The 19,733-nt window shown below is 36.4% G+C and overlaps 1 long non-coding RNA gene across 1 annotated transcript in view; it reads right to left on the minus strand.

Annotated features, from left to right (window-relative positions):
- LOC309482674 overlaps positions 1-15,110 on the minus strand; it is a 460,652-nt gene extending 445,542 nt beyond the window's left edge. Inside the window, exon 1 of the long non-coding RNA XR_014200355.1 lies at positions 14,733-15,110. This is a non-coding gene — a long non-coding RNA (uncharacterized lncRNA). The remainder of the gene's footprint in view (positions 1-14,732) is intronic.
- Between the last annotated feature and the right edge of the window lie 4,623 nt (positions 15,111-19,733).

Here is a 19,733-nt window from a genome sequence, read left to right on the forward strand (position 1 = left end):
AGTCGTACCGTCTATAGACCCTTTTTGCGCCGACTGCACAATTATGGAGGCTGGAGGCAAAACAAGTGGAAAACTGGAGGCAGCCAATACAAACCAGCATAGATTCGGCTACATAAGGAGCACAAAATGTCATCTTGTGTTGTTGGGTGCCAGAATCGACGGATTGCAGGCTTCCAATTTGAAATATTATTGCATGTTTTCTAAACTATTGTGATTATTTGTGAATAATCTTTGATTGTATATACATTGTTGTGATTGATTGTTTGTGACTAGACTCCACTCAACCGGAGCTAATCCTGTCAGATCGTCCATCCATTGAGTGAGTGTGTACGGGTTAGAGCCCGACCGATATGGATTTTTGGGGGCTGATGCCGATATTAGCGAGTAAAAAAAAACTGATATCGATATATCGGCCGATATTATTTATGTGTATATTATAGTACAGTACCAGTCAAAAGTTTGGACACTTTCCCATTCGTGTGTACAAACTTTTGACTGGTACTGTATATCTAATAAACAGTAAACATAAATAAATAAATAAATGTTTTGCAATGATTACTCAAATGTGGTGATCAAACACTTGTGTGACAAAGATATGTAATGGAGGCAGGGTGAATGATAATGATACATTTGAGCTATAACCAAGTTTGCATTGCATGTCCAATTCTATATTATATTCTAAATACTGCTGCATTATCTTCAATTCGTCTTTTAATTTAGTCACGTTATATAAAAAATAACTTTAATCAATAAATATATCAAAAGTGTCAATGGCAAAACCTTATTATCTTCTATTATTAGTCTTAATTCCTCTAGTCTCAACCAGTGGAGGAAGAACTCAGATCTTTTTACTTAAGTAAAAGTAACATTTACAGCTGGACAAACTACGTAGTTACACAATTTACAAGCATTTTATATGTGTTATATGTTCTGTAAAAAAAAAAAAAAAATCATATTGGTGGCATATCCGCGTCATATACGCTGATACCGATATATCTGCGACAGGCTCATATCGGCCAATAAAAATCAGCAGACCGATAAGTTGGTCGGGCTCTAGCACGGGTCGGCCAATCTGGTTCCGTCAGTTAAAATTAACCTTTTCAAATAACAATTGCTGTCCTGGACAATGAGCGAACTTACATATTAAGATAAAATCTAATTTTCTCCAGTCATTGTTAAAAAAACAAGCTAACAAAACGTGCTAACTGGCGTTAGTGAAGTGGACGGGGGAAATCGCTCTGCCTCCACCTAAGCTCCGCCCACAAAAAAGTCACAATGTTTCCTAACTGAAAAGGGGTCTGTATGCTGACTGTTGACAATTTGACCTTCCGACTGACCGAGAGTCTACATTCCCTGAACACGACTGTAGATCTCTCTACCAATCATAGAGAAGATTTGACTGGACTCCACCAATCAGGCAAGAGACACATGTTTTGCATGTAAAAATGATACAGATACAGCATCTGCCAGCAGGGGCAAATGGGACTAACAGACCAAATTGTGACCCACTGTGTATACCAAGAAGTCCTCACTGCAGCCTGTAGCGTGATGATGTAATTGATATCAAATATGTAGTTGACGTTTTAACACGCATGCGCTGTAGTAGGTTTCGATTACGTGATGAAAGTTTAAACACGTATGGCCACGATTACCTAATACATTATCCACAAATTACATTATTTGATGTATGCCATAATGTCTATATAGAGCAGTGGTTCTCAACCTCTCCTGCAGGGACCCCCTGACAGACCATAGCCGCGTTTCCACCGAAATTACCCGGAACAATTTGTACCAGGAACTTTTTTCCCAGGAACTTTTTTCGCCCCAGACCGGTTGCTTTCTGCGTTTACACCGCGGTCTAAAGTACCGGGAAGGTAAACTGCGCGCAACTGCTCCTCCTAGTCTGCGGACAGTAATCAGTTGCGCCACATTTATAATAAGTATGGAGGAGATTCAAACTGTGCTGCAGTTATGTATTGGTTTACTAACGAGGTAATTAACAAAACAAAATAGACGAGCACTGATACTAAAGCGTGTTCAGAAAGCTCGTATGCGTATAAAATTAGACAACGTATGTTATCAGTTATTGTGAGATGCCTGGGACGAACGCGCAAAAACTTTTTCCTCTTTCGCAAATACGCTTAAAAAAAGCCTGAACCACGTCTATCAATCATAAATAGTGACAGTCTTGTAAATAGTTGTTTGTTACTAACCTCAAAGCGCTATTTCAATCATGTTATAGTAAATTTGTAACATGGTTTGGAGTGCCTTGCAATAGATGACAATGTGTAAACATAATGACTTAATAATAAAAGTTGTGGCAGAAAAGAGACGAGCACTGATAAAGCGTGTTCAGTAAGCTCGTAATGCTAACGTTAGATATAACATTTGTATGTTATCAGCTATTGCGGACATTGACCGTGAGATGGCTGGGACGAACGCACAGAAAGTTTCCTCTTCCACAAATACCCTTAATAAAGCCTGAAACTCGTCGCCAGTCCACCAGTTTTTTATTATTAAATTCCATATTTGCTGACAGACAACTCTTACTGCATGAAGCCACGACACGAACCGCAATAGATTTTTTAAAAAGGGAGGTTAAAAATAAATAAAATGCTGCGTGGAATCATCCAACCAAAATGCGGCGTGAACACAACCAATCAGCTTGTGCAGCGCACAAGTCCCACCCCTGAAAGTTCCTGAACTTTGAAAAAGTACTACCTCATGAGCAGGGACTATCGGAGGGGGAAATATTTACCCGGAACTTCATTTAGACCCTGGTTCCTGCGGTGTAAACACATCGAGTACCAGCCCAAAGTTCCTAGTTCCTGGGGAAAGTTCCTGCGGTGGAAACGCGGCTTATGTTTCTGTTTTAACCCTGAAATGGCACACCTGATTCAATTAATTAAAGGCTTAATGAGTAGTTAACTAATTGATTAATTGACTAATTCCTACTCTTCTTACTCTAATAACTACTCATTAATTGAATCAGGTGTGTCATTTCAGGGTTAAAACAGAAACATGGCCTGTCAGGGGGTCCCTGCAGGAGAGGTTGAGAACCACTGATATAGAGGATGAATTTAAAGCATGGCCGTCGGAACCATTGTATATGGGTAGGACTTTTTAAGACCAATGATATTCCCTTTTACCGTCTAATTCAGCACATATGTCTGTTCACTTTTCAGAGTGCCATCAGTCAAATCCATTCCACTTGGCTCATTCAGAATCCCACCAAACCCTTACTTTTCAGGCTAGACGAGCCAATGCGCATGTGCTGTTCTAAGCACGAGTCTCAGGTTCCTATGGGACCTGCTGTCAGTCAAATCCATTCCACTTGAGGAATGCCCTAATAAATTAAACTCCATTCGGCGTTGATATATAAAAATAGAATTGTTTGCATTGTATTACTATTAGCTTACTTGACATTGTCCCCAACGGATTGTGAATTCGTTGGACAATGGGATGTTTTAACAGTGCAAACCCTTTAATTATCGGATACCAGACACAAGCAGGAGCGTTTTTTTCTTCTTCTGCTTGTCATCTTTATTTATTAAATCTCTAACAGTATAAAAAAAAAAGAAGTACACATATTGTCATATAACTATAAAATAATATATTTGATTAATTCAAGAACGAATAAATGCCACATTTTATGTAAATATTAAACAAAATGCACAGAAGACGTGTGTGTGTGTGTATGCATGTGTGTGTATGTATGTGGGTGATTCTTTAACTATAGCCGCGTTTCCACCGCAGGAACTTTCCCCAGGAACTAGGAACTTTGGGCTGGTACTCGATGTGTTTACACCGCAGGAACCAGGGTCTAAATGAAGTTCCGGGTAAATATTTCCCCCTCCGATAGTCCCTGCTCATGAGGTAGTACTTTTTCAAAGTTCAGGAACTTTAAGGGGTGGGACTTGTGCGCTGCACAAGCTGATTATTTTTAACCTCCCTTTTTAAAAAATCTATTGCGGTTCGTGTCGTGGCTTCATGCAGTAAGAGTTGTCTGTCTGCAAATATGGAATTTAATAAAAAAAAATGGTGGACTGGCGACGAGTTTCAGGCTTTATTAAGGGTATTTGTGGAAGAGGAAACTTTCTGCACGTTTGTCCCAGCCATCTCACGGTCAATGTCCGCAATAGCTGATAACGTACAAATTTTATATCTAACGTTAGCATTACGAGCTTACTGAACACACTTTATCAGTGCTCGTCTCTTTTCTGCCACAGCTTTTATTACTAAGTCAAGTTTACACATTGTCATCTATTGCAAGGCACTCCAAACCATGTTACAAATTTACTATAACAGGATTGAAATAGCGCTTTGAGGTTAGTAACAAACAACTATTTACAAGACTATTCACTATTTATGATTGATAGACGGGGTTCAGGCTTTTTTTAAGCGTATTTGCGAAAGAGGAAATTTTTGCGCGTTCGTCCCAGGCATCTCACAATAACTGATAACATACGTTGTCTAATTTTATACGCATACGAGCTTTATGAACACGCTTTAGTATCAGTGCTCGTCTATTTTGTTTTGTTAATTACCTCGTTAGTAAACCAATACATAACTGCAGCACAGTTTGAATCTCCTCCATACTTATTATAAATGTGGCGCTCAAAACTAATTACAGTCCGTCGCAGACTGGGAGGAGCAGTTGCGCGCAGTTTACCTTCCCGGTACTTCAGACCTGGGGCAAAAAAAGTTCCTGGGAAAAAAGTTCCTGGGACAAATTGTTCCGGGTAATTTCGGTGGAAACGCGGCTTATGGTACTTTTCTTGTCCCTGAATGAAATAATAAAAATTTCTAACTTTTTTGTTTTTGCCACACTTCACCCTAAGGGGAACTTATAAAAAATGTATCATGGCTCAATCATTCTTTTTATTATATAATATGAGGCCTTTTATGCATGGTTTTTACTGTTTTCCCTCTGTCCCTAAACCAGACTTTGTACCTTCAACCTCGCTTAGTTCTAAATTAAATATTTACATAATGTAGATTTCAAGTACAAATGATAAAAATGTCTATTTCAATTTTACATATTATATACTGCAATATTTATTCACATTTTCCTATATTTTTCATAAGTAGAACCCTTGTCCCTTGGGTTCACTGTCATTTCCACCATACAGTGTGTACAAAACAGAATCCTGGGATCATTGTTTTAGGTTTGTATACTTGGTAATAGGGCTGGGCGATATGGCCAAAAAAAATTATCACGATAATTTTTTTTATATCAGTCGATATCGATAATTATCACGATAAATGTCAAATCTTTATTTCTTTCAAGTTTAAAGGCAAATTTTTGCTCTTAAGTGAAAGTTGTAGAAACCAGAGCGTTAATTATGGTTTTACACTACTCTTTATTGTCAGAACATATCATGACAAACACTTGCCAAACAGGTGGACATTTCATAAATCTGAGGTAGAACATTCAAACATTTGTCATTCTTCCTTAACAAAATAATTAGGCCTATCTTAATAGAAAAATAATTTCTTAGTTTCTGCATGTGCTAATTTTTATTTGGTAAAATGTAATATTCTGACTGTTTGAGTTTTATTAAAATTAACCATTGGTCATCCAGTATCATGCATTTAGATCATGATAACAACAGATAAAGCCAGGCATAGCCTACAGCACCTCACTATCATGGCAAAATCTAACTTCATGGTTTCTATGGTATTTGTATGAAAAACAGTGTAGCCTAAATACATTATTAAATACTGAAATACTGCAATTATATTCCATTAATCCTTTAATACATTGTCTACAATAATAATATAATACAATTCAATATGTATATCCCACATTTCATGGTGCAGTTAATATTACTAGGCTAACGTTACAGTAAATCCACGGTAAATGATGGGAATTTGTAGACGGAAAAGCCTTCTGACTGTATCGTTGCGCACAGTGTTGCTCCTGTTTGTCAGCGCTGTTTCATCTGCCTTTAAACTGGTTTAAATCACGGAGACATTGTGTTCTTCGCTGAATTCAAGCGCTTCTCACTGGATCTCGTGACCGAGACCGATCAGAGTAAACGCATCTGCTCTAGTGAGCTCGCGTTGCTCCTCTTTTGGCGCATAAACATTATCGAACATTTATTGAACTCTTGATATCGTTTTATCGAGAAAAATTATATCGCGATAATTATCGTTATCGTTTTATCGCCCAGCCCTACTTGGTAACCATAGCAACAGAAACTCCACAGTGGAACCACTGATCTATATAGAATGTCATTATATAGATCAGTGAGTGGAACACATGGCTGGGTGAAAGGGTGACCTCTTTAGAGGGTAATGAAAAGAAGAAAAATCAAGGTAAATATGACTAAAACTGAGAGTGTGTTGATTGGTCGTCATTTCCAAACGGCTCATATTTCACATGGATGTAAAAAATAACTGGATAAATTGAATTTAATGTGTCATTTGTGTATATTTAATGCTAACTCTAAAACTAATATTAGCAGGCTAACATAGCATGATATTTTAGAGGGAAAGGGGGGAAATGTCATTTCCACCACAGTGTTCATTGTGGTGGTAAAGACAGGTTGTGGTGGAAATGACATTGTTCGTGTTTAACAGAAAATTATTTGGGCTATAATACTAAAACTTTAACCCTTTCATGCATAGTGGTCACTACAGTGGACAGCTATTAAAAAAGCATTTTCTTAAATTTGCATGGGTTTTGATGGCATAGTTGCACATCATCCTCTTCAGTGGACCCTGGTGCATCATCCTATACATTGCAACCAAGTGGCAAGCCGTTGTGTTTCGATTTTTTCCCCCTCCAAACCAAGATGGCCAATGGTCAGTCAGAAATGCCAAGTTGCTCTGGAATTATCCACCCATTCCTTCTATCCTAGGAGACTCTTGTAGGTAAAAAAAAATATTGCAGCATCAAGCAATATCTAATGAGTCCTATCACAGTTACATTTTCCAAGTTTTGGTTTTAGATTGGGAGAAAATTCTGATTAATCATCTGTCCACTATAGTGGACCTCATGCATCAATGGCTATATTTCAGCTACAGTTCATACTTATACTGTGAATATTGTTTTTGAAAATACTTAATCTGCAGTGACTTTTTTTTACTGTAAATAAATGTATTTGTATTATTAGAATGTAATTTTCATTGACATCAAAAAAAGTTATGTGACTTGTAATGCGTTTCTTTACTCGTAACATCAAAATGTAATCTGATTACATAATGCATGTTACTTGTAATGCGTTTCTATATTCGTAACATCAAAAAGTAATCTGATTATGTAATGCATGTTACTTGTAATATGGATTCAATGGGGCATTGATCGGGCATTCTCTGTTGCAGCTCATAGACTCTGGAATGACCTTCCTCTGTCTGTAAAAACGTGTCCTTCATTGGGTGTTTTTCAGAGTGCGCTTAAAACTTATTTGTTTTCTTTAGCATTTGATAATGCTTTGTAAGTTGTGTGTCAAATGTTTGCATTGTTTTTTTGTTTTTGTTTTATTTTCTCTTTTATACCTTCTGTACAGCACTTTGGTTCCACTTGTGGTGTTGAAAGTGCTAAAGTTGAGTTGAGTTGAGTTGAGTTGTAATACATTACTTGTAACATTTTTTTTAAATCCGATTACGTAATGCATGTTACTTGTAATGCGTTTTTTTACTTGTAACATCAAAAAGTAATCTGATTACATAATGCATGTTACTTGTAATGCGTTTCTATACTCGTAACATCAAAAAGTAATCTGATTATGTAATGCATGTTACTTGTAATACATTACTTGTAACATTTTTTAAAAATCCGATTACGTAATGCATGTTACTTGTAATGCGTTTTTTTACTTGTAACATCAAAAAGTAATCTGATTACATAATGCATGTTGCTTGTAATGCGTTTCTTTACTCGTAACATCAAAAAGTAATCTGATTACATAATGCATGTTACTTGTAATACATTACTTGTAACATTTTTTCAAAATCTGATTACGTAATGCATGTTACTTGTAATGCGTTTTTTTACTTGTAACGTCAAAAAGTAATCCGATTATGTAATGCACATTACTTGTAATTAATTACTTGTAACATCAAAAAAGTAATCTGAATGCATTATGCATGTTACTTGTAATGCGTTACCCCCAACACTGCTCATTTCAGATGAGATTGAAAAAAACGTATCGCTAGGGCAATGCTAGAAATGTGTCCATCTTGAACATAATCAGAATTATCAGCTAATAAGGGTAAATCTCCATACTCTGGTACACTGAACACGTCCTCATGTTCTGATATCAAAGATACGCGAAGTGCAACTTGCATGAAGTTCAATTGCCTTTGCAATATTTCGCATTTATATTTTTTGTATATATTTTATAGTTTTCACATGATTTGATAAAATTTTATTGATTAGTTTGTTATAATACACATACTTTATCTGTTTGATTATTGTATTATGTTTAATACAGTATCTCTTCAGTTTAAACCATAAACGCATGCAGTCCACTCAAGTGGACATCTGAAAATCTCTTTGAAAAGTGTGTAAAAAAAAAAAAAAATCCTGACTGAGGTTATCATAATTCATGCATGAAAGGGTTAAGTTAAGGTAGTAAGGAAATATATTATTATTTATTATTGTTACAATATTGTTGGTAAATAAGAGAACAATAGATAAGTAGGTTTGACATGATGTCTTGGTTCTTTCTTTAAGATGGCAAGCAATACCACAGCACAGAGGTCAAGATCATATAGAGAAAGAATAAAATCAGATCCACTTAAAGGAACACGCCGACTTTTGGGGACTTTAGCTTATTCACCGTATCCCCCAGAGTTAGATAAGTCCATACATACCTTTTTTATCTCCATGCGTGCTGTTACTCTGTCTGACGCACCCACCGCTAGCCTAGCTTAGCACAAAGACTGGAAGTAAACGGCTCCAGCTAGCATACTGCTCCCAATAAGTGACAAAATAACGCCAACATTTTCCTATTTACATGTTGTGATTTGTAGAGTCACAGCGTGACAATGTGGAACATTTTACCTTTTATTTGTTCCAAACTAATTTTTTTCCCCCCACTATAATCACATTTGCTGCTGAATTATCCAGTAACCTCATTTATAATAGCATTTAAAAGAAACGAGAGCGCGTCCGCGGTGATATTAGAGATGTGCGCTGTGTTATAATGCGTTGCTATTGACGACGGTTTTATAATTTTATGTTTATGCTTTAAAAAAAAGTGCATTGAGGTGCTAATTTTGCCAATCATAGACGGCAAGTAAATCCTCTTCGACAGCGATACAGTTTCCGGCTGCGAGTGGCGCATAATGTCTAAGTTATTGACAAATCGTTAGCAAGCGCAAACATCAACATGTTGCTTCTACAATAATGTGTAGCGAACCGCGACTCTTTAACCTTGGCCTTCTCACCCTCTGCCCTCGTCGGGGGGAAAGTACTCAGCTTAAAATCAGCTTTACCGTGTCCTCTTCTAAAATACATAGCCTACATGTTACATTTGACAAGAAATGCCAGCTAACATTAGAGTGAGAGTTGGAGCCAAAATTTAACAAGTAATACAATTAAATTTATCATCACAAAGACTTGCATCATCACATAATCGATGCGTCGTTTCAGCGGAATATGGCGACAACTGGCAACAAAATCAACTAAATTTAATGTAAGCCGACGCTTCATGACAGCAATAAGACCAAAACACATTAGTGACAGACACTTCCACATATGTTGATAATAAATCATATCATTAGACTGGCACAGCAGCTGATTAAATGCATGACCGTATTATGATTTGGGGGGAAAATTAACTTGTGTAGAATTGCAGCAAATGTGCATGGTTGCTAAGCTACTAAATTTACAGACTGACCAGTAATTCTGCAATATAACCGTTTTCTCCTCAACTAAAGCTGGACATATAAAACATTGGCAGCCAGAATCAAATTAGTCACGTAACATATTTTAAATAACTTACCCTAAACAGCAAATAATTCCAGCAGGAAAGCTTCTTGGCTGATGCTGTGATCCAGTGGAATCGCTTATTAACGGCTGTGGTTGAAATGCTTTAAAAAGCTTTGGCTTTCAGCACATAATTAAGCTCTCGAGTAGGTCTTCCTTTAAAAGTTAAAGAAAAGATTAAGTTAATCGTCAATCTTGAAAACGGCGTGGATAATATATAAGCAAAGATGTCCTCCTCAATAACGTTGCTTGCAGTTTTCATAGCGAATAGCGTTATCTATTTTATCAGTTTTTCCCCGATCGAGTTCCTATCAGCGGGCGGATCTTGTCATAAACTTAGTGATATCAAGCCCCACCCATTTAGAGGAGCGATATGATTGGTCAATTTTCTTGTCATTTGAAATTAGTCTCTTGTTGCCACGCTGGACCACCAATCACAGCGCTGAACGCGGAAAAATCCGAAAACGGACCTTTAGTACACGACAAAATATAAACTGAATAGGCAGATTTGTTTATTTCCTCAAAAAGATTTAGATGTTTATTGTCAAATTATAAATGACTAAAATAACATTAGAATTGGTGACTTTTTTAAGAAACATTATTTAAAAGTTTGTAAATCATTTTTTTTTTTTTTTTTTACAATAGTTTAGTCCCTTCCGACAATAATAATATTTTATTCTGTTTTTATTCTGAGCCGGTTGAACTACGGCGGTTACATCTTAACCTAGTGTTCAGTTTGAGTTTTCAAAAACTAAATATTTATGCAAGCTTCCGACGAGGAGTAACGTTAACAGTTGGAATAAAATAGTAGACAGACTCAACTGATTCAGTAAACTCGTTTTATCCGACAGACTTCAATCTGATTCTGCTGACATTTACATTTACTTATTTTAATTTCAGTGTACCTTGAGACGGTCACACCAGTAATCCACCGTCAGAAGGCCATATTATTGTTACTGACCTTTCTTCTGCCTCCTGAGCAACTGCTATATTCATAAATGCCTATGCATGGTTGTGTTAGGTGTGTTTTTCTTTTTATCTTTGCAAAGTCTGAAATATTTTACAATTAATGTATGTAATTGCAGTGGGGTTGATTGCAGAACTTTCTTAACAACCTAGGAAGAAAATACAAAATCACTGGCCAGGAGCTTCCCTTAATTATCTGTTCTCCATCCACCAGTGTATCTATGGACAGAAAGGATTTGAGAACCACACCTTTTAGACCAGTGGTTCTCAACCTTTTTTGGGCCAGATATCCAATATCCAAATCCCTGAACGCCCCCCACCCCCAAAATAATGAGCGACCAGGAACGAGTGAGAGTTAACAGATGAAATAAGTGCAAAATTGTCAGTTATTAATACAATTGAACTGTACTCCACAGTGATTAATAAAAAAAACAAGCTATAAGCTGCATTGGCATTGCAATACCAGTGTTTCTCACAGGCCTTCTAGGGGGGTTCGGGGGCATGCCCCCCCTAAGGAAATTTTGTGCATTTTAATGTTAAATTCATCAATCTGGTGCACTTTGAGAGTTCAAAATTAAAAGTGCCAACCCATATTCAGTGTGCAAATTAAACAAAGAAAAATTCAAACCTCTTTTAGTTGTGTCTGTCTACATTACACTACTACATAATATTAGTTATAATATTAATCCCATGACAGTAATAGCCATATATTGTAAAACAAATGCACTGAAAAATAAAGGACGGTCATTAAAGCGGTAATGTTTGCACTTAGGTTTTATTACGCATTTAGGAGAGTATTGCAAGAAGCTGCTTACATTAACCTTACTTTCGAAAAATAAATACAATCATGATTTTTCATGAAAAATTATGTTAGAATTGTAGGCCTAAAATACCTTGGTATCAGCTTGTTTTCATCAATGGTATAATTAATACAATTACAATTAATTTGGTTTGTTGTGATTAATTTGTGTTCATAATCAGTAAAAAATCTTCTAACAAGATTAAACACATATGAACAATTAAATTATTATTATATTATTAATTATTTGTATATCTTGAAACTACCCAAGCAGCGTTTCGTGCTCAGATGTGACGGTGGAATGAATACATTACCAAAATGTGATTGCAGAATATATTTAAATTATCCAAATTATTTATACAATAATGCCTGACCAGTAAATTACTTGGTGAACAAAGAAAACATTTTGGCATTAGGGCTTGGAATTAGTTAATGCCTAAAAATGTACAAGTTTTACCTTATAAATAGAATAAAGTTTAATTAATTAAAAAATTCGTCCAGAGTGAATGGGAACATGATTTATTGAAAATATTTGAAAAAAATATAAGTGTTTCTTAAGTCAATACTTTTTAATGGCTTGTCAATTTTCCATTCCTCCGCTGCGTGAATCCAGGCACCACCGGATTGTTGTCAGCGCGAAACACATTTCTGAGCTCGTGAATGCTGATTCTTATCAGCGCTGGATTCTAGTCAGTGCTTGAGCGCTGGTCTATGACTGGAAAAATAATAGAGTCGTTGCAAAAGTAACGATAGGCTACATGTCGCATTTAACTGGAAGATTTTAGAATGTTAGGCATTCTAAACTTTTGAATAAGAAATAATATCAAGTCGTCAAAAAAAAATACAACTCGTCAAAACTCCGGTGCGCGTGCGCGGTGAGAACACTCACAGCACATACCGGAACTTGACTGCACATCATATTTTTGACATTATTGATACTGCTTTCAATAGTAATGCAATAGAAATGAATACAAAAAACCTGCCTAGTGCCTACCTACAACAAAGGTGACTTTAACGGTGGACGTGCGGTCAGGAGTAGAGCGGCTGCGGACGAATGTTTTTTGTTTGCGCTGCTGAGGTAACGTATTCTTTCACACGCACCATAGATGCGCGTGCACACACAATATGATATCACACTGAGTCTCTGTGCATGTTTTACAACATAATTTAACAAAAACATAGTCCTAACACTTTATTAAATAGCCCGCTTAAAGTGTTTATTACAACTAAATTACTAAATGCTTAAATTGAATAAAGTAAATGAACAAAAATTTGCGTTACATATTTAAACTCGTGAACGCCCCCCTTTCAAAAATCTTGCTTCCAACGCGGTACCACCCCCGTTGAGAACCACTATTTTAGACGTTGGGCCAAGTACTACTATCTTGTTTAGTTTTTGACTTGATATACCCAGCAGCTGTCTGGCTCATTTTTTTAATTTGGCTGTATGAATAATTCACAAAAATTCCAACGCCAATTGTTGCACATTAAAGTATAAAAATAGATTTAATTTCGCTAGCTGATCACAAACGTTGGCCGGAGTGAGATCCAATCAAAGCTTGTGTTGTTACCTTGTTGAATGGATTTGACCAATCACGTTATTCGTTGAACCGGCGTCATTCTGAAGCCACGAGTCTACAACCCAACCTGGAGAGACCGGTGTATCTCGGCAAGACAACGTCAAGGTCCTAGCTTCCACAGACCAATTTCACCTCAGATGGAGAGGACACCGTCTCACGGTGTCAACTACAATGTTTCAGGACATTCTGATGTTGTCTTCCAAAGTTAGAGCCCCCCAAAACTCATATATTAGCTGTTTTGTCTACAGACAAATTTCACCTCAGATGGAGAGGACTCAGTGTCACTTACAAAAGTACAAGACATTCTGTTATTGAATTTCACATTGAATTTTTTTGATTTATTTAATTGTTATTTACAAATTATTTAAAACTCTTAACACTTTTTTTATAGTGGATATGTGAACACTTCTTTAAATGGACAATGTAATTAGCAATATTATTTTACCCATTATTATTTAACTTCTTCATTAGGTCAACTTTGACAATTACCAGGCAATTCTTTCATTCGTGAACATCTGCGACGTCCACTGGAAACTTCTGGTGAGTAGCAGAATGATATCTATATGTCATTATTTACTGTGTCTGGTGTATTATTAAAAGATGTATTGGTTGCATTTCCCCCTTATCATTTTCAGTACATAAATGCTGTCAACCACACAGTGTACTTGATGGATCCTTCAAAAAAATAACAGAGAAAGCGGATTCCATTCATGCTGCCAAAAAAATCAGGTATTCATTTTATAACTCATTAAATTCCTAAACCAAGGAGTGGTCATTGGTGGAGATGCATATTCACTGATATACATTCACTAAAAGGGTTACACCAAATATTAACCCAATAGCCTGGTAAAAAATTAAGGAAATTCACTATATCATATATTTTCCCCGAATTGCAAATTAAATTAATCACATCACAATTTATGGAGACATTACAAATGTTGTGAAGACTTTGAATTACATTAAATTAATGGATTTATTTGCATGCCATACCTTGTAATTTGGTTTAGTATAAACTTAATGAAATTAAGAGTTTAAGAGAATTATTTGGGAGTACTTAGACTTTCACGATTAGAAGAAGAGTTATAAGTTTAGAATTTACTTATCATTTGAAAGCAAAGCTTTTTGTAATCTTTTCCTAATTAATACATATTCCCGTAATAGATCACATACAGTGAGTACCTACAGATGAGGAAAACGTGCCATGGAAAAACTGTGGGTGGGTGGACATAAAATGGAAAGGAGGAGTTCTGACACATCCAGTCCAGCAGGATGCCAGTAGCTGTGGGGTCATTGTCACCTTGGTATGTGAAGTTTTGTAATATCTATCTCTCTGTTTTCTTTCATAAATTAAGTTGATGTTTGTTTCAACAATTTACACAACATGACAATACAAAATAATTGGAATATTGTAGTTGGGAATGCTGACCTAGTCTGACACAGTCCACACAATGGGTCTCATTCATGAAACATTCGTAAATATACGAGTAAATATGTGAGTGATTTGCGCGTAAAGAGACCTTCCCGAAAACTCTTCTCCTGATTCACAAATACTTCGTAAACGTCAGATGTGATAGTGAAATGTGTGTGTGTGTGTGTGTGTGTGTGTGTGTTAATGAATTCCAATCAGCCGTAAATGGGACGCGCGTGCACGCTCATTCTCAATTACCATAAATCCCGCCCATTAAATCCGACTGACAACTATATATGGGCATCATATTATGACACCAAACGAAGGATTTTCAACATGTCTTCTCAAAAGCGAATGAAAAAGAGAAATTTCTCAGATGCAGAAATTGAAGTTTTATTATCAGAAGTTCATTCAAAACGCCACATTTTATTTATAGTGGCGTATCAGGTCCTAAAAAAAAAGGAAGCTTGGCAGCATATTACAGATGCAGTTAACGGAGTTTCATCTGTTAATCGAACAGTCCCAGAACTGAAAAGAAAATGGTTCGACATATAACCCCGTCAAATAAACCCGATTAAGGTGAATTAAAATGCAGCCTTATTAATGAGCAAAACGTTCGGATGTTAAACGCACTCACGCGTGGCTGGGAGCAGGTGTAGATTTCTTTCGTACCAACTAACATTTGGAAAATATGAACATTTTAATGAATCCGAAAATTTACGGCAGAACCACTTTACACACGATTTACACAAAAATTCGTTCTGCTCGTGTTTCATGAATGAGACCCATTGTTTGTAAATATTATTATTTGTTTAGATGGCGAGGGCAATAGTGAGGGCATTTCCAGCTGTTCCAGTTTTACATTTTGGAACATCAAAAAAGGAAATGGCACAAGAGCGGAAAATGATGGCTCTGCAGATACTGAAAGAATCAGGTTTGTAAAGCAAGTGTTTGTCTGTTGTGTGGAGGGATACAAAGTAAAATGCAGCTTAACAGTTTAGACTCTAGTCAGAATTCAAATGCACAATGCAGAAGTCTAGTGTAACTTAAAAACAGTAGTAGAAAAAATAATTTATTAAATGAAACTTCAGTGAATTTGTAATTTGAATAAAACTATCTGTTAATGCAGCTTCAGAGGGAAATAGATGGTTATATCAATAATTCATAATTCAAAGAAAGAATTCACACTAGTTAAGATGTCTCCTCACGGTCAACACTCACAGCCAGGTTGTATATTATTACATTAAAGCAACCACAAAATGTAGGGTTGCCAGAGTAGTATCAGCTAAGACAGAGAGAATACGGCCTGTGAAGCCATGGTGGCCAGTCATTTCAGGACACCAAAATGGTGAGCTACAACACAGAGCAGCTTACAGCTGTTATAAAATGGTTACTACAAAAAGCTGTAAAGATTTCATAAAATGGACAGAAACAAAAAATATTTTATGTATTAAATATTTTATTGCTAAAAATACTTTTTCACCATAGAGTCGTTATTTAACCGCATTATGTAGAATTTTAACAAGACAAAAAAACAGACAGCAGCACAGTAATACTGATGCCACTGGAGGGTGTTTATAGTTTGTTGGCAATGGCTTCTAATGCAGCACATGCAATCATAAACATCAACTAAAATTACAAATAAAGAAGACATTCTCAGAGCAGGCAAAAGGAAAATTGATCAGGGGTAATACATGCCAGTAATGCAAGTAAACTAGCCTGGCAAATAACAAAAAAAGATTCCAGGCCTGAAGGCATGGAAATATTGCAAGCAATGAGACGTAATAAATGCAATACATGAAATGAGACATAAACAGCAACACCATAGATATACTGTGACATAAATAGGTTCACAAAAATGAAAGGGGTATAAATGGACAGTTTATAATAGTAAAAATAATGTCTTGACACAAGTTACACACATTGTTATTTTCACTCTAGGTAATACAGTACAGTATTTTAAAACCTGGTTTAAAAGCAGCATTTAGCAATTATCTCGCTGGTTATATATATAAATAAATGCAGTCTTCGCTGTATTTAATGTTGATATTTTGTAAGGTGGTTCCTTTAAAAAGGACATGGAACATTCAATTTGTGTTACCAATTTCTTTCTTTCTAATACTTTAGTGTTTGATGAGACCAATCACTGTTCCATGTGCGCACAGAAAGAGCCAAGTGGAAGTAGGCAACGTGTGACAAAGTGGGTGAGTTTTTTTTGTTAATAGAATTACTAAATTTATGTTATTTATCTTTTTATTTAAATTATGCTATTGTCATTTTTTTTTGTGGTAAAGTAATATTGCTAATTACATTGTGTCCATTTAAAGAAGTGTTCACATATTCACTATAAAAAGTTACTTACGATTGACGCTTAGCTCACACAAGGTTAACAATAAATAAAACCGACGATAATAACGTTATTTCATAGATAACAAGTAGGACTTTAGACTGTACACAATTCCGACTGGCCATTGGTCTAAAGTCTACAGTTGCTCGAACCGCTGTATTATTCACCTTTCACACTATCTTTTGTCCCAGGTAGATATTACATTATATAATATTGATATTGTTCATTATTTAAGGTATTGTACATGATGCCATCAATAAAAATGACTAAATGCAACAACACATGTTCACCACATATGTTTTATACTGTGTGTTACTTGATCTTCCCCCTTTCGATTCTTCATACGCCCCTCTTTGCTCTACTGGTGCTGGCTAGTAGGTCTTACTGGCCACTGTTTTGCATTTAATGTAAGTGGATTAAAACACATTTCTATGGACGTATTGGATATTTTTCGGCGCTGTGATGAACATGGCAATGCCGCTGTAACTGGGGTTGCCTAGAATCACTGTCAAGTTACATTTATATTCTTCACATCATTCATTTATTAAACATTTGCATTCCATAGAAATCTTCTTTTTGCCGGATTCTACTTATAGTGATTAGAGTTGCTCAGCAGCTCTAAGCAAAAGATTATTATTAAAGTCTAGAAGTTGCTTATTGAGCCTGAACTTACTTAATTCAGTGTTCACCATTTCATAAATACTTTATAAATGCAATTTAATCATATGTTCAAATAACCAAAAAACTTCAGTCCAAGTGTGTTGAGAACAATATGCTGATCCAAAAGATGAAAGATACACATAGGCCCTGTCCCAAATGGCGCACTTCATGCGGACTTTCGGTCTCGTGGACTTGAATTGCGCGTGCTCGCTGAGTCTACGAGTCCGTAGGCCGTCCCATTCAGCATTTTACCGCTCTGAAGTGTGCTCAGCAGCGCCCCCTTTGTACCCTTGAAGCGGTCTTCCACGAAGCCCGCATAGAAGCAGGCTCCACGCACTTTAACTACCCAGGAATCCTTGCGAAAGGCCAATCAGACAACAGATGGGAGGAGATTTCACTCACGGATAATTGTTGACATGGCTGAGAAGAAAATATTACTGTTTTTATGACCTAAATGTACATTTTACCAGTTGTTACCTACAGTTTGTACAAACATTATGGTCATCGAGCAGTGGTTGATGTCTCAAACATAATAATAGCGCGTTTAATAATACGATCGCATTATGATTCATTAAATAAATAGAACCGAATGGCAGGGCTTTACTGAGTCATATGTAAACATAGTATGAATATTGAAACCTGTAAATTGAAAAAAATATGTTTAAATTATGTTTTAAAATTGTAATCTTAGTTCAAATGGAACATTATGTATTATTATGAACAACTGTATACATCATTTAAATAAGCATGATTTATCTATTGTCTAATGCCCAGGTGATATGCACAATATCAAAATATAGAACTGTAAAATTAGGCTGTGTAGTTGACATGCAGATAAGACGCAAAAATGTGATTTCTCCCGTCCAACAATAACCAGACCGTTATTTCCGGCGTGACGATCGAGTCTGTCCCAAAAATACCTCTCAATGCGCCCTCGTGGACTCACGCTAAGGGCACTACATGACGTCACTAAAGTGTGGACTTTGAGGACGTCCACAAGTCCGGAGTGTGCCATTTGGGACAGGGCCTAACTCTCTTTGTCCATAAATCAGTTCTATTATTAGACCAGTAAATCAGGGGAGAGCGCGAACGCAGTCCCCCACTACCAGAAATTATGCAGTCGAGATTCCCACATTTGGGGAATTCGCATTTGGGGAATTCGCGCGACGTGCAATGTCTACGTTGACCGTAGACAGTTACGGCCCGTCATTGGCCCAGAGTCTACGTTCACTGTAGACTCTGGGCCAATCGGAGAGCCGAACTGTCTACGCTCAGCCGGCGAACGTAGACTACCAATCAGAGCGAACAAGTGATGGAGAGCGGAATAAGACTTTTCAGAATTTGAAGGTAAGTGACAATGATATATTATCGTGTAAAAAAATGACAAATATGATTGTATTACGTCAAAGTACGAGCTAAACGTGATGCATGACTATACTTAACTATTTATGACGTGATGTGTGAGAACGAGGCGTCCGACCATTACCGTTTCATTAATTCTGTTAACTTAGATTGCAGTCTTTGATCGAATTACTTTGTTATTCATTCTATATGTTAGATTGCAGTCTTTGATTGTATTACGTTGTTATTCATTCTATATGTTAGATCGCATTCTTCGATTGTATTACTTACTACTGACACGCCCAATTTCCATAAATGAACACCTTGTAAAAGAAATAATGATTAGCTCACACAAGGTAAACAATAATAAACGCCTGCAAGGGTGTGTAGGATTACAAAGGTAAGAATATGTTTAAGATCAGCTGATCCTACATGCTTATATAATATCACATGAAAAGTTAAGGTGAACTACACTATATTGGGCATGCAAGGTGAACATGATGACATCAATTTACTGCTTAGAAGTCAGCAGTTGTCAGGGGTTTTATTAGTCTTTGACCTTCCTACTGAGAGTCAAACCATGTGTGAATGTTTACATAACCTGAGTTCTTGTGACCAGGTGACATGTATACAATTGTGGAGGACTGTTGTATTACAAATGTATTAAATGTTTAATTTTAGGTTACTGATTT

The sequence above is a fragment of the Leuciscus leuciscus genome, assembly GCF_965113295.1.
Source record: "Leuciscus leuciscus genome assembly, chromosome: 2".
NCBI classification, from domain to species: domain Eukaryota; kingdom Metazoa; phylum Chordata; class Actinopteri; order Cypriniformes; family Leuciscidae; genus Leuciscus; species Leuciscus leuciscus.